At 49.5% G+C, this 17,754-nt stretch overlaps 1 protein-coding gene across 4 annotated transcripts in view; it reads left to right on the top strand.

The window, feature by feature from the left end:
* LOC117088237 (ankyrin repeat domain-containing protein 11-like) overlaps positions 1–17,754 on the top strand; it is a 188,318-nt gene that overhangs the window by 102,164 nt on the left and 68,400 nt on the right. The gene's annotated exons all lie outside the window — the stretch shown is intronic.

Here is a 17,754-nt window from a genome sequence, read left to right as displayed (position 1 = left end):
TTGTGGTTTTGTGTATCTGTCTGTGCAGCTTTACTTCATGTATTTCTAGGCTCAGTTAGCAGGGGTTCTGAGGGGGAAAACTGAAATTTTTCCTCTGCTCTCATGCCACAGCAACAGTCCACACAGAAAACGTAGAAGACGTCTGTGACCAATTGTGTGGGCTTCTCCCCAACAGCAGGGAAGCAGCCAGTTCTGTAGCCGACACCAGCTGGGTGTCCCCCAGTCTGGTGCAGCCCAGACACTGTCTACCTGGAGACAGCACAGGATCCCCCAGGGCGAGGACTGAGTCCCACAAGACTGCCAGCACTTCCAGTACCCACCGCAAGCCCTGGGTTACTGTGGCTGTGCTTCTCACCGACCTGCCATGAATCTGGGTTTCCGTGACCCCTCCTTGGGTTCAATAATTTTCTGAGAGTGGCTCACGCAAGTCAGGGTGACACTTACACGTTCACTGGTGTCATGGAAAGGATTTTGCAAAGGATATGCACGGTCAGATGCGGAGGGCAGGGCGCGTGGGGAGCAGCGCAGAGCTTCAGGAACCTCCTCCCCGGAGTTAGACAACCATTACCAACAGCATTGTTTTTGAAAGATTTTCACAGGTGTTTTTCTGCAGGACTTAAGGGTGCTGGCCCCTGGCCGTGTGCTCATTGTTTCCCCGAGAACCTGTGGTCCCCATTGTCTGTTATTCTTTACCTGGTTTCTCACCTTTGACTGCCTTTAAGATCTTCTTTTCACCTCTGTGATGTACCTTGGTCTGGTTCTCCATGCTTTGTGATTGGGATTTGTTGAGCTTCTTGGATCACTAGAGTTTACAGTTTTCATCAAAATTTGGAAACGTTCAGGCTTTATTCCTTCACGTATTATTTTCTACCCTCCACCTCCTTTGGGAGCTCCCCTTACTGTAGGTTAGGCTCCTGCACCTCTCCCACGCCACACTCGGTGGTGTTTGCTCATGTTTGAGTTGCTGACATGCCGTATCTCTGAGTTCACAGATCTTCTGAGTGCCCGTTCTTCTGTGAATCCCACCCAGTGTGGGTTTCATCTCACACAGCGTCGTCTTCATCTCTAGAGGTTCATTGTGGTGTGTTTTCCTAGCTTCCGTGTTTTTAATTTTTGACTGGGGGGAGGAACTGAGTTACACGATTTCATGTCTGCATCTATTAATTCTGCCTTCTGTGTCAGTTCTGGGTTGCTTTTGATTGATTTTTTTTTCTCCTATGTAATCGTATTTTCTTATTTACTTGCCCAGGAATTTTTTCAATATACTTTTTATTTTTGAAAAATTTTAGGTTTACAGCAAAGTTGTAGGTCGGGTGTGGTGGCTCACGCCTGTAATCCCAGCACTGTGGGAAGGCAAGGTGGGAAGACTGCTTGAGCCCAGGAGTTTGAGACCAGACTGGGCAACGTAACAAGACCTCATCTCTACTAAAAGTAAAAAAATTACCCAGATGTAGAGACGCATATCTGTCATCCCAGGCACTCAGAAGGCTGAGGTGGGAGGATCACCGGAGCCCTGGAGGCTGTCGTACCACTGCACTCCAGCACTGGAATCCGCTGCTGTCCTATTTATTTTTTGCTCAAATTGTCCTACCTTCCAAGCCTGAGGATAGTTGATTGGATGCTGGACATTGAGTTTTACCTCATTATGTGCTGGATAATTGTGTATTCCTATAAATCTTCTTGGGCTTTGCTCTGGGATCCAGATAGTTCCTTGGAACCTTTTTGCCCCTTTCAGCTGTTGCTTTTAGGATTTGTGAAACAGGCTGAAGCTTGGCTCAGTTTTGTCTTCATCATTCCCCTGGCTGTGGCTGGGCCTTCCAGAACCTTCTTCCCAGGGCTGTGGACAGGGATCTGGCTGGGGAGCGGCACCATTTCAGTCCTGTGTGAGCCCGGGACCTGCCGGCTCTTCTTCGTGTGGATAACGTCCTGTCCGCTAAAGCTCCAAGGGGGTCCCCTGCTCACTGCAGCGTTCCTGCTCTGTGCAGCCTCCTTCAGCCCCATCTTCTCAGAAGCAGGTATTTGCTAGTCAGAGACACACATGCAGCATTCAGGCTTTTTCATCATCTCGGGGGCTATTCTGTGACCTGTGTGTGTTCAACAGCACCACAGGGAAACACACAGATCTGGCTTCCATTCTGTACCACGCTGATTTTCAAGACGTTAAAAATCAACCTCATGGAGGCGGGGCGTGGTGTCTCACGCCTGTAATCCCAGCACTTTGGGAGGCCAAGGCGGGCGGATCACGAGGTCAGGAGTTCAAGACCAGCCTGACCAACAGAGCAAGACTCTGTCTCAAAAAAAAAAAAAAATCAACCTCATGGAGAGAATGAGAGAAGATAGCACCCCGCACCGCCTGCGCGGGCCTGGAGCAGGTGACTGCGTTGGAGGCAGGTCTTTGTGGTGGTGAATAGTCTGGTGTCAGTGCTGATTTTGGAATTAGATAAATTTACCCTGGTTCTGTGTGGTGTTAGCATTACGGAAGCTGGGTAAGGCCATGCAGGGACTCTAAACTGTTTTTGCAATGTTTTTGTAAGTCTGAAGTTTAAAAAAGGAACCTAACAGATGAGCACAGTCTTTTTTCTTTTTTTTTTTTTCTTTTTTTTTTGAGACGGAGTCTTCCTCAGTCGCCCAGGCTGGAGTGAGTGGCGTCATCTCAGCTCACCACAAGCTCCGCCTCCCGGGTTCACGCCATTCTCCTGCCTCAGCCTCCTGAGTAGCTGGGACTACAGGCGCCCGCCACCTCGCCTGGCTAGTTTGTTTGAATTTTTAGTAGAGATGGGGTTTCACCGTGTTGTCTAGGCTGATCTTGAACCCCTAACCTCAAATGATTCACCTGCCTCGGCCTCCTAAAGTGCTGGGATTACAGCTGCGAGCCAGCGTGCCCGGCTAAGCACAGCCTTACTAGAAACTTCACACACCTGTGGTGCAGAATGGGCGGCCTGACTGTCCCTCTGCTTTCCCCTCGCCGCAGACACAGCCCCTTCTTTCTGTTCGAGGGGCACTCCCACCATCCGAGCCTCACACTTGAGAGATGCTTATTTTTTTTAATTTTTTTAATTTTTTAAACCTGGCACTCCAGATCTTCCTGTGTGTTTCCTTGCTGAGCAGTGTCCTTAGTGGGCCGTCTTCACCACTGTTTGGTGGTGGCCGCATGACCTACCTTTCCCACCCTCCCTGCTCCTGGCAGGGCAGACACCTCCTCCATGTTATTGGGGCCTTCTGTGGCTCCTGCACCTTCCAGGATGTCTGAAAGCAGCCCTGGCCTGTCACCATGGCGGCCTCCAGAGCACCCAGTGGACACAGGGCGCCCAGGGTGGGGCCACCCTCCTGCCCTCACTGCCAAGCCCTTTGTGCCCTCGTCCCTTGACCCCATGGTCAAGGTGTTGGGGAGCTGGGGCAGGGTGTCTTGCTGGCACACCTCACGGGGACTGTCCGTTCGCACGCAGTTCTGGCTGATAGGACTGCGTCTTCAGGCTTCTGCTTTATGGAGATGCTGTTTACAGGTCATTGTGTCGTCTCCAAGGATTCTGCAGTGCTATTTTGGATTGATGGAATCTAACAGTCAATGGGTTTCTTTAACAAAAAGCTTCAGTAGCTTATAACCTGTCTGCTTTTCCACCTAGCAGAAGGTAAGGGAGTCAGTTTCCTGGATGAGACCAGATTTGTGATTCTGTCTTGACTCGTGCCCTGTAGGCTGCTTTTGGAAACACTTCTCCCCGAGGGCATCTTTCAGGATGCAAGGTCACTGCGGGCCGCTGCCGTCCTTCCAAGGAAAAGCCCCTTGTCCCCCGCCACACCCTCATGCTGTGTGCCGGGCTCTCTCTCCTCCTCTGTCCCTGGTGAGAAAAGAGGGCCCCTTGCTAGGGAGCGAGTGGCTGGGTTTCCAGCATCTCCTTGGGTAAAGGGTGGGGCAGCGGGGCAATGTGGACGGTCCCTGGATACGAATAACATTGGGAATTGGTCGTGCTGCCCTCAGAAGGTAGGATTAGTGCATTGTCTGTCTTAATAATCAAGCTTTTTTTTTTTTTTTTTAAAGTGACTGATTTTTAACATGGAGTCATTTTTATTCAGTCATGATGTTAATGGAAAACTTGCAGTGTGGATTTCCATTTTGTTTTAAACCTACATTTAAAGATAAATTGTTCATTGGAAGCCAGTATTATATTTTCTTAATCTGTAATGACTTGACTTAAAAACAAAAATCTGAGGAATAGGAGAAACCCTGGCATCCCGTTTGCTTCTCTCACAGACAAATTTGACCCAGTTTGCGGGCATGACAGCGCACGCTGTGGTCCCAGCTACCTGGGAGGCTGAGCGGGAGGCTGGCTTGAGCCAGGGAGTTCTGGACTGCTGTCCCCTGTGCACTAAGTTTGGCATCCATGTGGTGACCTCCTGGGTGTGGGAACCACGGGGTTGCCTAAGGAGGGAATGGTCAGAAATGGAGCTCTTGGCGAGCTGCTTGTGTCTGGCCTGATCCCCGACCTCCCCACCTCTGGCTGCGCGACGGCAGGAGTGAGGCAGGCCGGCGCTCGCACGGTCTCACGACTGCTCACGTTGGCTTTCTGTCATCAAACATTTTTCTTTACAGACTGTACGTGATGGATTATACCTAAAGTGAATTCGTAGTCTTGAAGTCTTTGAAAGCATTTGAGTGAAATGTGAAAATGCAGCATTGTGAGTGTCGTGTTGGGAATATGGTGACTGTCTTCTTGCTCACTCAGTAGAGTTGGGGAACTGGCAGGGAGCAGCTTGAGGCTCTGACGCGGGGATACCCACAGGGTCTCAGTGTCTCTGGTGCCTTCTCTCTGTCGGGTGCTGGCTTGTGGATGGGCGCAGTCTGCTCTGCAGGGTGGGTGGGCGTGGGGTGGGCGGAGGTGCGCTCCATTAGCAGGTGGCCCCGGCAGGGGGTTCTGGTGACACTTCAGGCTCCCTTTGAGTTCTCTCTTCTCTCTGACATATTCTGCCATAGAAAACCATTTCTCTCCGCCGGGCGCGGTGGCTCACGCCTGTGATCCCAGCACTTTGGGAGGCCAAGGCGGACGGATCACCTGAGGTCAGGAATTCGAGACCAGCCTGGCCAACATGGTGAAACATCATCTCTACTAAAAATACAAAAATTTGCCTGGCGTGGTGGCGTGTGCCTGTAGTTGCAGCTACTCGGGAGGCTGAGGCAGGAGAATCACTTGAACCCAGGAGTCAGAGGTTGCAGTGAGCTGAGATTGTTCCACTACACTCCAGCCTGGGTGACAGAAACACAGTTTCAAAAAAAAAAAGAAAAAAAACTGTCTCTCATGGTGTGCTCAGACACACATGTTCTTACACATATATGTTCTCATCTCCAGCGGTTCTATCGTTGGGCTGTCTAGTGGACCTGCTTCTTCTGTAGGTGTTAACTATAGGTTGCCAAAAATGCAGTAAGAGCAAAAGGCCACCTGATCGAGGTAAAAAGAGAGAAGAATTGAGTTATATTCTTTCTGTAGTTTGTGTCTTCACAGCTCCTTTGAAGCTGTCAGTGCCACTGCCAGTGCAGAGGCTCCTTCCTGCAGAAGCTGCCCACCCCATCCTGCCCTGTCCCCATCCCATCCCATCCCATTCCATTCCCATCCCGTCCTGTCCCATCTCGTCCCATCCTGTTCCCATCCCGTCTCATTCCCATCCCGTCCTGTCCCATCTTGTCCCATCCCGTTCTGCCCCACCTCAGCCCCAAGTAGCTGGGATTATAGGCTTGCACCACCACGTCCAGCTAATTTTTGTATTTTTAATAGAGATGGAGTTTCGCCATGTTGGCCAGGCTGGTCTCAAACTCCTGATCTCAGGTGATCCACCCACCTTGGCCTCCCAAAGTGCTGGGATTACAGACGTGAGCCATCGCGCCTGGCCTTGAGAAATGTTTGTTTGTTTGTTTTTGAGATGGGGTCTTGCTCTGTCGCCCAGGCTGGCGTGCAGGAGCACATCTCAGCTCACTGCAACCTCCACCTCCTGGGTTCAAGCAATTCTCCCTGCCTCAGCCTCCCGAGTAGCTGGGATTACAGGCGCCTGCCACCACGCCCGGCTAATTTTTGTATTTTTAATAGAGATGGGATTTTGCCATGTTGGCCAGGCTGGTCTCAAACTCCTGAGCTCAGGTGATCTGCCTGCCTCGGCCTCCCAGTTTCAGATTCTTTATCTTGCTAGATGCTTTTGTGAAGTGCCTACGTCAGTGGGAGCTGAGTTTGACAGGACCCTAGCGGGTGTTTGTGAGACAGAGGTCTGACCTGAGCTTGGAGGTGGTGTTCGGGAACGTGGGGGTGAGGGAGGAGTCTGCACCTTTGCCCTCTGGGTGCCATCATGATTGGGCTCTTGGCGTTGGGCCTTCCTGGCTTTCGACCTGCTGCATTGCTGGTCTGAGGGCACAGGCTCGACGTGACGCCATGGGAGGCTTTTGGGCTTTGGCCATTCCTGGCCGTGCTTTGTTCCGTGGGGACTTCGTGGCTCTTCTTGCTGGCACAGGACGCGGCAGCATCCACTGGACATGGCCCTGAGGTTTTGAATCAAACAGAAATCAGCCCATCAGTGAGGGTTGACATAGCGCCTTTCTGAACTCACATTCTCCCAGAGTGTGGGGACAGCCATGGCAGAGATGTCGTCTTGTTCTCCCCGGAGGTCAGTGTTGGTACGGGGCTGCTGCTGTTCCTCCGGAGTGGCCAGGCAGGCACGGCTGGGAGGGGTTCCCTGGAAATCCTAACTAGCAGTGCTTCTAGGGGAGCTCTGTCACCTTGAGCTTTCCCCCGCTGAACGCTTTCCTCTTGTGGCTCCTTCCTCTTCCTCCCTGGGGTGACCCTTGTCCACACCTCACCCTTTACACAGCAGCACAGGCGTCGCTTGGCCTTAGGCTGTGGGTCCGCGTGAGCCGCCACGCCCAGCTGAAGGTCACTGTTTTAAAACATACATTACAGTGGTGTGAAAGTTGAATCCAGACAAGAAAGAGGTATATGACATGACATAATTGAATAGCTACCTTTATTAAAAATTACACTTTTCAGGCTGGGCGCAGTGGCTCACACCTGTAATCCCAGCACTTTGGGAGGCCGAGGTGGGCAGATCATGAGGTCAGGAGTTCGAGACCAGCCTGACCAACATGGCAAAACCCTGTCTCTACTAAAAATACAAAAATTAGCCGGGTGTACTGGCACATGCCTGTAATCCCAGCTACTGGGGAGGCTGAGGCAGAAGAATTGCTTGAACCCAGGAGGCGGAGGTTGCAGTGAGCCGAGATCATGCCACTGCACTCCAGCCTGGGCAACAAGAGTGAAACTCCGTCTCAAAAAAAAAAAAAAAAAAAAAACTGCACTTTTGTTTCTTGGATATGATGTCAAAGTGGTGGTTAAATGTTTATTTCAGCTGAACACAGTGACTCACACCTATAATCTCAGTGCTTTGGGAGGCCGAGACAGGAGGATCACTTTAGCCCAGGAGTTTGAGACCAACCTGGGCAACCTAATGAGACCCGATCTATTGAGGAGGGGAAAAAGCATTTATTTCTCGGCTGAGTGTGGTGGCTCAGACCTGTAATCTTAGCACTTTGGGAGGCCAAAGTGGATGGATCAAGGTGGGTCACTTGAGGTCAGGAGTTCGAGACTATCCTGGCCAACATGGCAAAACCCCGTCGCTATTAAAAATACAAAAAATTAGCCAGGCCTGGTGGCACGCACCTGTGATCCCAGCTATTCAGAAGGCTGAGGCAGGAGAATTGCTTGAACCTGGGAGGCGGAGGTTGCAGTGAGCCGAGATTGCACCATTGCCCTCCAGCCTGGGCAACAAAACGAGACTCTGTCTCAAATTAAAAAAAAAATTATTTCTAGACTTTGGGTGCCTGGCTGTCTAGTTTAAGATGCTGTTAGAGGCTCAAGGAATTTCTAGATATCTTTTAACTTTGCTTGGGCCACCCCCTGCCCTGGTCAGTATCCTTAAATACATTTTATGGGTTCAAGGCCTCCAGGGGAAAGAGGAGATGGGTGGGAGCAGACCGCCCATCACCTGGGTGCGCCCTGCTGCTGGAAGGCCACGTCCTTCTCACCTGTTCTGGTGGCACCTGCCTGGGCCCCGCTCACCGGCTCCTTCCCATCGCCTTCCCTGGGCCTGGACAGTCGTGCTGGCTGGTTGCACGGTTTGTAAAGCACGTTTACTTAAACAATCTCAGACACACTACATTGAAGATAGAACTAGAGAGGGTCTGAGCCCCGTGAAGAGGTCACAGCCTGAGAGTGCAGTCTGCTGGACTGTGGTCGTCAAGTGACTGGCCTTTGGCAGAGGCTGTAAGTTATGCTCTCGTGGGTCTCATCTGACCACTACCTCTACCCCTCCATTCGCATGGGGCTGAATGTGCTCAGTGAACACTTGTTCCCAAAGTGTGTAAATTCAGTAAGGAGGGGTGTACATGCCGACAGGTGTTCTCCTGTCTGAATGTGAGTAGCAGAGGGCATCTGTTTCCTGAGGAGAGTTCTGAAGGTGGTTTTCTGTGACGCGCGTGGTCTGACTGACAGGCGTGTTGGGGGATGTTGGCGCCGTTCACTGCTCTCCTCTTGTTGGAAAGTGTATCATCCCCTGTAAGTTACTTGTTTGGATAATTAGAAAATCATACTACGTGTTTTGTAAACTGGAATGCTTATGCTAATTTGGCTTTTTATTGGTGATTTAATGTGGGGACTGTTTCGATGTGAAAGGTTCTTGCTCCTTATACAGTCACCCTAGACGGGTAGGTGCTGATGTCGGGGAGTTTCTTGGTGTCTTGCTTCTCACAGTCTGAACTCTTGCTCGCCCTTTTTTTTTTTTTTTTTGAGGTGGAGTCTCGCTCTGTTGCCCAGGCTGGAGTGCAGTGACACGATCTCGCCTCACTGCAACCTCTGCCTCCCGGATTCAAGCAATTTTCCTGCCTCAGCCTCCCCAGTGGCTGGGATTATTGGTGCACACCACCATGCCCAGCTAATTTTTTTTTTTTTAATGTTCAGTAGAGATAGGGTTTCTCCATGTCGGCTGGGCTGGTCTCAAACTCCTGATCTCAAATGATCCACCCGCCTCGGCCTCTCAAAGTGCTGGGATTACAGGCGTGAGCCACCGCGTCCAGCTGCCCTTCTCACCCCTGTTTGGGTCTGTTGTTTACCGTGTGCTCAGTCAGGGGCTTCACTCGGAGCCCCTTAGAAACCTTGCCCAGCAGAGCGGGCCCACACTGGGAAGCCTGCTCCATCTATCTGCCTCGGCTGCCCTGTGCCCACGACCTCTGAGATGCAGTGCCTTGTGTAGGCCTGGTCACCTTTGGGGCCAGAACTGCACACACTCCTTCCTCCTGTAAGCCCCAGTGCTAGTGGTGGTTATGCAGGCCTGCTGCCTGTGCAGGAGACACTCCGCGAGGCCTCCACCTTCTCCTCTGCCTTTGCTCACTTCTCTTCTCTTGAAAGCAGGCAGGCACGCATCAGGCTTTCCTTCATTTATTTCTAGAGTTTCTGCAAATCTAGAAACCTGTCTCCTATTGGTTATTGTCTTTCAACAAAGATCTGTTTGGCATTAGACAAAAAGTATTCTCACAAGTCTCAAGACAGCGGTCAGGATCCTGGGGCTGTTCTTCCTGCCCTGTGTCCCGTTGCTTATGCAGGTAGAGACTGCTGGTCATTCTCTGGAGTAGCCCCAGGGAAGCTGTCTGAAGGCTAGGGAGCTCTACTCCACTTGGGAGAAAAGGAGTTAAAATGGCATCATTGGGCTGGGTACAGGGGCTCATGCCTGTAATCCTAGCGCTTTGGGAGGCTGAGGTGGGTGGATCACCTGAGGTCAGGAGTTTGAGACCAGCCTGGCCAACATGGAGAAACCACGTCTCTACTAAAAATACAAAATTAGCCAGGCATCGTGGTACGTGCCTGTAATCCCAACTATTCAGGAGGCAGAGACAGGAGAATTGCTTGAACCTGGGAGGTGGAGGTTGCAGTGAGCCAAGATCACGCCACTGCACTCCAGCCTGAGCAACAGAGCGAGACTCCGTCTCAAAAAAAGAAAAAAGAAAAGAAAAAGGCATTATTGTTTTGCAACTGGGGTACCAGAAATAACATTTTTCCATAGTGAATTTCTGGTGTCAGAGGAGCTTTATATATACCCATTGATACTGGGACCTGATTGAAGCTTGAGGGGTTTGGAGATGCAGAAAATAGTGTTTGGGTAAATAGAGATGAAAGTGTGTTTTGAGAAATGATGGTTGGGAAACGGAAAGGGTCAATGTCTGCAGCAGTGTATTTCTTTCTAAATTTTTTATTTTTCTGTGTTTTCAAAAATTTTATATTTTATATATATATATATATATATTTTTTTTTTTTTTTTTTTTTTTATTTTGAGACGAAGTCTTGCTGTGTCACCCAGGCTGGAGTGCAGTGGCCGGATCTCAGCTCACTGCAAGCTCCGCCTCCCGGGTTCACGCTATTCTCCTGCTTCAGCCTCCGGAGTAACTGAGACTACAGGCGCCCGCCACCTCGCCCGGCTAGTTTTTTTTTTTTTTGTATTTTTTAGTAGAGACGGGGTTTCACCGTGTTAGCCAGGATGGTCTCGATCTCCTGACCTTGGGATCCGCCCGTCTCGGCCTCCCAAAGTGCTGGGATTACAGGCTTGAGCCACCGCGCCCGGCCAAATTTTATATTATATTTTTTGGGAAATTACTATATACATTCTTCTTGCTGAACAGAATGTTAAAAATACAGCCGACATCTTCTTTGCCCATTGTACTCAATCCAGGTTCTTTGTGAATCGCAAGAACCGACATGTTCTTCGCAAATCCATGCACTGCACTGAGCTCTTCCTTGCTGCTTGGGGCGCTCGCATCCCAGTCGCCTGGAGGCAGAAGGGAGAGAGCAGTGGTGGAGCAGAAAACTGTACGCTCAAGTTGGAGCCAGGAGGCTGAGGCAGGAGTGTCACCTGAGCCCAGGAGATTGAGGCTGCAGTGAGCCGTGATTGAGTTCTGTCTGGGCCGTGATTGAGCTCTATCTGGGTGACAGAACAAGACTGTCTCTTAAAAAAAATGCTCAAGTTGGACTCCTGGAAACCAGAGTTACATGAGCTGGTTTTGGATGCCCTGACAGGGTGTGGAGCAGGAGGCCCCTGTTCCCCACGGTCAGCTTTCCATGTATAGTGAAAGCCCCGATCACTGGTAACACTTGATTTGAGCCATTTAAAATTATTTTATAGGCCGGGCACGGTGGCTTAAGCCTGTAATCCCAGCACTTTGGGAGGCCGAGACGGGCGGATCACAAGGTCAGGAGATCGAGACCATCCTGGCTAACACGGTGAAACCCTGTCTCTACTAGAAAATCCAAAAAATTAGCCGGGCGTGGTGGCAGCACCTGTAGTCCCAGCTACTCGGGAGGCTGAGGCAGGGGAATGGCGGGAACCCGGGAGGCGGAGCTTGCAGTGAGACGAGATCACACCACTGTACTCCAGCCTGGGCGACAGAGTGAGACTCCATCTCAAAAAATATATATATATATATAATAAAATTTTTATTCCGCTTAGGAACGGCACAAGGTCTTTGTCAGAAAGCTCTAGGTTTTCAAGACACGATGAGAAAGCATGAGCCTGTGTTGTTTCCTGGCGCACACATACAGATGGCGTGCACCCCTTCTACAGCCCACCGGCTGCCAGCAGCTCCCAGAATGGCCGTGTGCTGGGGCAGGCATGGGGGCCAGCCCCACCTTCTAGAAGCCAGTGGGAAAGGCCTTCCTGGGGCTCGTCCACACAGCTGATGTTTTGGGCATGGACGACCCTAAGTTTTCGGTTCTAAGTGACAGTGAATGCCTCAGCTGGGCTTGTCCGTGACTGCAGGAGGCATCTTGATACTCCCCAGTGTGCCGTTAGAACCTTGACCCTAAAAGGTCTTCAGCCTTGGAAAGCCCTTCCCCACCTCACCCCCACCCACCAACCCCTTAAAACATGCATACAAGAGTTTTAAACAGCAGTGCCTGAAGTTTGAGACCAGCCTGGCCAACATGATGAAAACCCGTCTCTACCAAAAATACACACACACAAAACTAGCCAGGCATGGTGGCACATACCTGTAATCCCAGCCGCTTGGGAGGCTGAGACAGAGAATTGCTTGTACCCAGGAGGCGGAGATCTTTGTGTACACCGGTGTCTTCAAACAAGAGAAACTACCTGAGCGTTTGCGAGTCATGCTGGCCAGTTGTGTGTTCTTAGCCAGACTGTTTCCACATGCTGTGTCTGTAGCCTCACAGCACATACATTTAGCTTAATATCTTTAAAGCTCTACGTTTTTGCTATTTTGCAGGGAGGTTTTTGTGGTTGGGCTTCATTGCCATGATTTGAAATTAGTATCAAGAATTACAAATCAATATTGACCTAATCAATATGATAGACATACATGTTGATGAAGTCATTATATACGTTTTGACCCTTGAACAACTTAGGGATCAGTGGCACTGACCCCTGGTACAGTCACGTCCACATACAACCTTTGATACCCCGAGTATTTGATTCTGTTGGCCAGAGCCTTCCTGATCACATAAACAGTCAACACACATTTTAACACCACACTGACATATACAAAGCACTTTTTCCCCCCTTCTTAAAGAGAGAGAGTCTCGTTTGCCATGTTGCCCAGGCTGGTCTCAAACTCCTGGGCTCAAGTGATCCTTCTGCCTCGTCCTCCCAGTGCACTGGGATTATAAGTGTGAGCCACCATGCCTATCATATTTTATATGTCGTATGTATTGTCTACTGTATTCTTACAGTAAAGTAAGCTAGAGAAAAGATGTTGTTCAGAAAATCATAAGGAAGAGAAAATATGTTTACTATTCATAAGTGGAAGTGGGTTATCGTGAAGGTCTTCATCCTCATCGTTTCATTGAGTAGAAGGAGGAGGGGGTGGTCGTGCTGTCTTGGTGGGCGGGGGTAGAGGAGGTAGAAGGGGAGGCAGGAGAGGCAGGCGCATTTCGTGTCTCTTACAGAAGTGCTTCGTCATTTCTCCAGAAATGTTCCTGTCTGGTCACAGTCCTCCCTCACTGTTGGCTTTAGTTTCAGCGCCCGTGTCACAGACAGGTCCGTGTTGTACAAGAAGCCAAAAGCAGGTGGGAGTGATGGGAACCCCTCCCCTCTGCAGGAGTGTCTGATATCACTTTGTTTTCTGGCACTGCTGCTATCTCCTCCTCGTCACCTGGTGTGGGTCAGAAGCACTCATCACCACCAGGTTGTCTTCTAATTTCTCTAGTGTGGTATCTCTTAGCTTTTGAGTTTTGAAATGAAACCCTTCATCCCTACCTCCCTCTCTCCACCCCCCGACGTCCGCAGTCTCTTCATGATCTGTCTCCTTGATTGGCTGCTGTAAACCCTGCGGAGTCAGACACAGCCTCCTGACACACACAGCCTCCTGACACGGTTTTCTCCAGCAGAAGTTCATTGTTTTGGGTTTGAGAGTGTTCGTGGCTTTTTCTATAACAATGATGGTGTCTTCCATGGTGTCATCTTCCAGACACTCCTGATGCTGCCTGTCCCATGTTGACAATCCTTTCATAGTGAGCTGTTGTATAATGAGCCTTACAGGTCCTTATGACCCCTGATCTAGAGGCTGAATTAGGGACATTGTGTTTGGGGACAGGAAGACCACGTTGACGCCTCTGCTGTTGAACTGACGGGGTTCTGGAGACCAAGGGCATTGTTCATTGTCAAAAGAACGTTAAAGGCCATTCCTCACTGGCAAGGCAAGGTACTTCCTGACTGCGCGGACAAAGCATCCGTGGAAGCAGTCAGGGAAAAGGGTTCTTTCCAGCCTTCTTGTTGCACAACCAAATACCTGGCGGCTGGGGTTTATCTTTTCCCTTCAAGGCTCTGGGGTAGGCAGGTTTATAGCTCTTTAGATAAGGGCAGTCCTCATCATAAACCCTACTGCATTTGCACAGAAAATAAGGCAACCCTTCTTGCCTTCTATCCCAGTGCTTGCTTCTCTTTCTTACTAACAAATGTTCTTACAGCATTTTTTTCACCAGAGTAGGGCAATTTCACCTGCATTCAAAACCTGTTCAGTGCCAGGCATGGTGGCGCATGCCTGTAATCCCAGCACTTAGGGAGGCCAAGGTGGGTGGATCACTTGAGGCCAGAAGTTTGAGACCAGCGTAGCCAACATGGTGAAACCCCCGTCTGCTAAAAATACAAAAATTAGCCGGGCGTGGTGGTGGGCGTCTGTGGTCCCAGCTACTTGGGAGGCTGAGGCAGAAAAATTGTTTGAACCCGGGAGGTGAAAGTTGCAGTGAGCTGAGATCATGCCACTGCACTCTAGCCTGGATGACAGAGTGAGAGTCTAACTCAAAAAAACAAAAACAAAACCCTTTTCATGTCTTTTTCCTCGATGATATTCCTCATGGTGTCTGGGACCTCATCTGCTACCTCTTGGTTGGCAGAAGCCACTTCTCCTGTTAATCTTGACATTGTTAAAGGCAAACCTTTTCTAAAACTGTCAAACCATCCTTTGCTGGCATCCACTTCTCCAGTTCCTTCCCCTTCCTTTTACTTTCAGTTGTTGTATAATGACTTCACTTTTCTGGAATCAGACTAGAGTCTATTTGTATGTGCCTTTCTTATAGCAATCCCGCACCCACATAAAAGTTGCATTTTCATATATCCGTGCTGTTTGTGAATTAATTTTAAAGCTGCATTTTCAGTGAAATAAAAAGGTATTTCACAAAAAACTTTCATGCCTGTTGCTGTGGCTGCGGTGATGGCTTCACAGATGTCCTGTTCTTTTTTTGTGATGGCCCTTCTGCTGGATTCATCCATTTTGAGAAGACAGCATCCACAGCTGCAGAGCACAGGCTGCCAGCGCATGTCGCACAAGTGTAGCTTTTTCCTAGTCACAGCTCTTGGGAGCTCTGCTTCTTGGGAGCACTGCCAGCATCACTAGTGGCACTTCGTGTGGGTCTGTGGTGTCATTTAGGGTTTATGGTATTGAGTAAACACAATGAAAAATATTTGAGAACTGCAAGAGGTTTTTTTGTTGTTGTTTTGTTTTTTTAATAGAGACAGAGTCAGCTGGGTGCGGCGGCTCACGCCTCTAATCCCAGTGCTTTGGGAGGCTGAGGCTGGGTGGATCACCTGAGGTCGAGAGTTTGAGACCAGCCTAGCCAACATGGTGAAACCCGTCTCTACTAAAAATTCAAAAATTAACTGGGCGTGGTGGCAGGCATCTGTAATCCCAGCTATTCTGGCAGAAGGCTGAGACAAGAGAATTGCTTGGGCCTGGGAGGCAGAGGTTGCAGTGAGCCAGGATCGTGCCACTGTACTCCAACCCAGGTGACAAGAGCGAAACTCCGTGTCCAACGAAAAAAGGAGATGGAGTCTTGCTGTGTTGCCTGGGCGGGAGTGCAGCGGTTCTTCACAGGCGTGACCATAGTGCGCTGCAGTCTGGGACTCCCGAGCTCAGATGATCCATTTTTTTCAACCTTCTGAGTAGCTGGGACTCCAGGCCGATGCTACTGCAACTAGCTTAAGACTTGAGATAATTTGTTTACTGCGATACACAAGTTCTGGAGAGACCAGCTGCTCACGCGGAGATGATTAGTGTCACACGGTGTTTTAAGCGGATCCCGAAACACTGGAGCTCACCGCGGCAGCACAGGCCGTGGCTATGAGATCATTACAGCGTGTGGTGTGGTATATACCGCACTTCGTTTTACACAGTTCTGCTCGAGCTTGCGTCTTTATGTTTGTTTACATTTCCCTCTACTGAACGATGCCATGTACAGTCTCTGTGTGTAAGTTTTTACAAATGTTTAATTTTTTATAATTTGTGTGTAATTTATGGTAGTAAGTGATAGACTGATATCTACATATATTTTGTACATTCATGACATACTTAACCTTTTCTAACTTTTTTCGGTATTCCTGGGCTGGATGGTTTGCCTGTAATTTTTTTTCAAATTGTCACACATCTCTAATGTTTTTCAGTGTATTTGTTGAAAACAAATGGATGGGTGATTGGCCATGTGCAGCCAAGCCTGTGGTGTTCGGGGTCAGCTCTGTGCACACGTGTGTGTCCATGTTCATCATGGAGTTCTTCATGTTTTAGTTCCTGTTTTTTTCTGGTCCTTACCTGAACAGAGTTGAAGTGCTTCTCCTAATGCTCTCTGGAGGAGCTTTTCTCCTCTGATCGTAGCACAGGGGAGGCGGCCCAAGCAGCTGTTCCCACAGCCCTCCGGAGGTTGCTTTGTCGGTGGTGTAGCCCAGAAGCACAGGACAGAGTGTCGCTCACACACAGTGGCCCGCAGAGGCCATTGGCTCTGAATTCTCCGCAGCCTGGAAGCACAGGACAGAGTGACAGAGTGTAGCTCACACATGGCAGCCTGCAGAGGCCAAGGGTACTGAATTCTCTCACAGAGCAGGGCTTGACAGGCTCTTTCTGTATCGGGCCGATTAGTCGTATTTTAGACTTCCCTGGATGTACAGTTCCTGTTGTATTAGTCAGCTCTGTCCATGTAGAATGAGAGTAGTCGTAGATGTAAACTAGGTTTTATATATGTGTATATATATGTTTTATATATGTATATAGTGTATACCTATAACTATATATAGTTACATATATGTAAACAAGTGAGTGTACTTATGTTTTTTTTTTTTTTTTTTTTTTTAAACACAAAAACACATGGTAGGCCATAACTGGCTGACCTTGGCTCTCTAGGAACTTTTTTTAAGTGAAGAGAATTACTAGGATCAGTAAGCATAAAATCTCATTGATTTATTTTAAATACTATAAATCTTTAAAGTTTGATATTAATGTTCTTAAAAAGAATTGCCATGAATGAAGGATCTCTTTAAGGGACGTCATGGGTAGAGGAGAAGGTGAAGAAAATCACTAGTAAAATTATTTGCCATTTTTGTCTCTCGTAACACCGCCTCTCTGCGGGCCCTCACACTTGCCTGTTTTCTCCACTCTGGCTTTGCAGAAGTGTGAACTCCTGTCCTGCAGGTGTTGTGGTCGTCTCCCCTCTGGCTTTGCAGAAGTGTGGACTCCTGTCCTGCAGGTGTTGTGGTCGTCAGGCCCTTCCAGAGATGTCGAGTGGGCCAGGGCCCCAGCCCGCTCGGCCCTCACTCTTGATGACCCTGTCCCGTGTGCACTGCCCGCCAAGACCCAGGCCCCACCTGTGTCAAGTGTAATTAATAGCAGCGCTAATCAAAAGTGAGGATAAGGTTCTACCAGTTTCATAACCATACATGGGCATTTCTCAGGTGTCCCTAGGGGCTAGGTTCTTGGGGGGTCCCGGGTCGGTATGGGAGGGGTGTCGTAGGGTTGTGTTTGCACAGCATTCCTGCAGGTCGTCCTTCTGCATCAGCAAGAGTTACATAATGTTTTGATTTTGTAAAGTAAAGCAGCTCGTGGGAACGTGAACTTCCGACGTCGGCCTCAGTCACATGCACGTGTTTTCTCTCAAATTGTTGGTGTCTGGTACTGCTATGAGCCATATTTAGTCTCCCCTTGCAGGTGTCCACTCTGCAGAACTGGGCTTTTCCTGTGACTCAGGCAGTGCATGGCTGGAAGGAGCAGCTGGGAGTGGACTGCGGTGCTGGTGTGGCTGGAGAGGGTGGCCTGGCTCCCTGTCGCGGTCGCTCCCCGGTTGAAGGTGTGTGTTTGGAACTGAGCTTTCTGCGCATCCGTGACACTGCCCAGGGTCCAGTGTTGCTGTGATGGACGCTGCCTCTTACCACAGCCTTACCGCTTATTTGGGGATAATTGTGGAAATA

This window comes from Trachypithecus francoisi, unplaced genomic scaffold, assembly GCF_009764315.1.
Source record: "Trachypithecus francoisi isolate TF-2019V2 unplaced genomic scaffold, Tfra_2.0 Lachesis_group10, whole genome shotgun sequence".
Classification (NCBI taxonomy): Eukaryota; Metazoa; Chordata; class Mammalia; order Primates; family Cercopithecidae; genus Trachypithecus; species Trachypithecus francoisi.
This window is presented reverse-complemented; position numbering and strand designations above follow the sequence as displayed.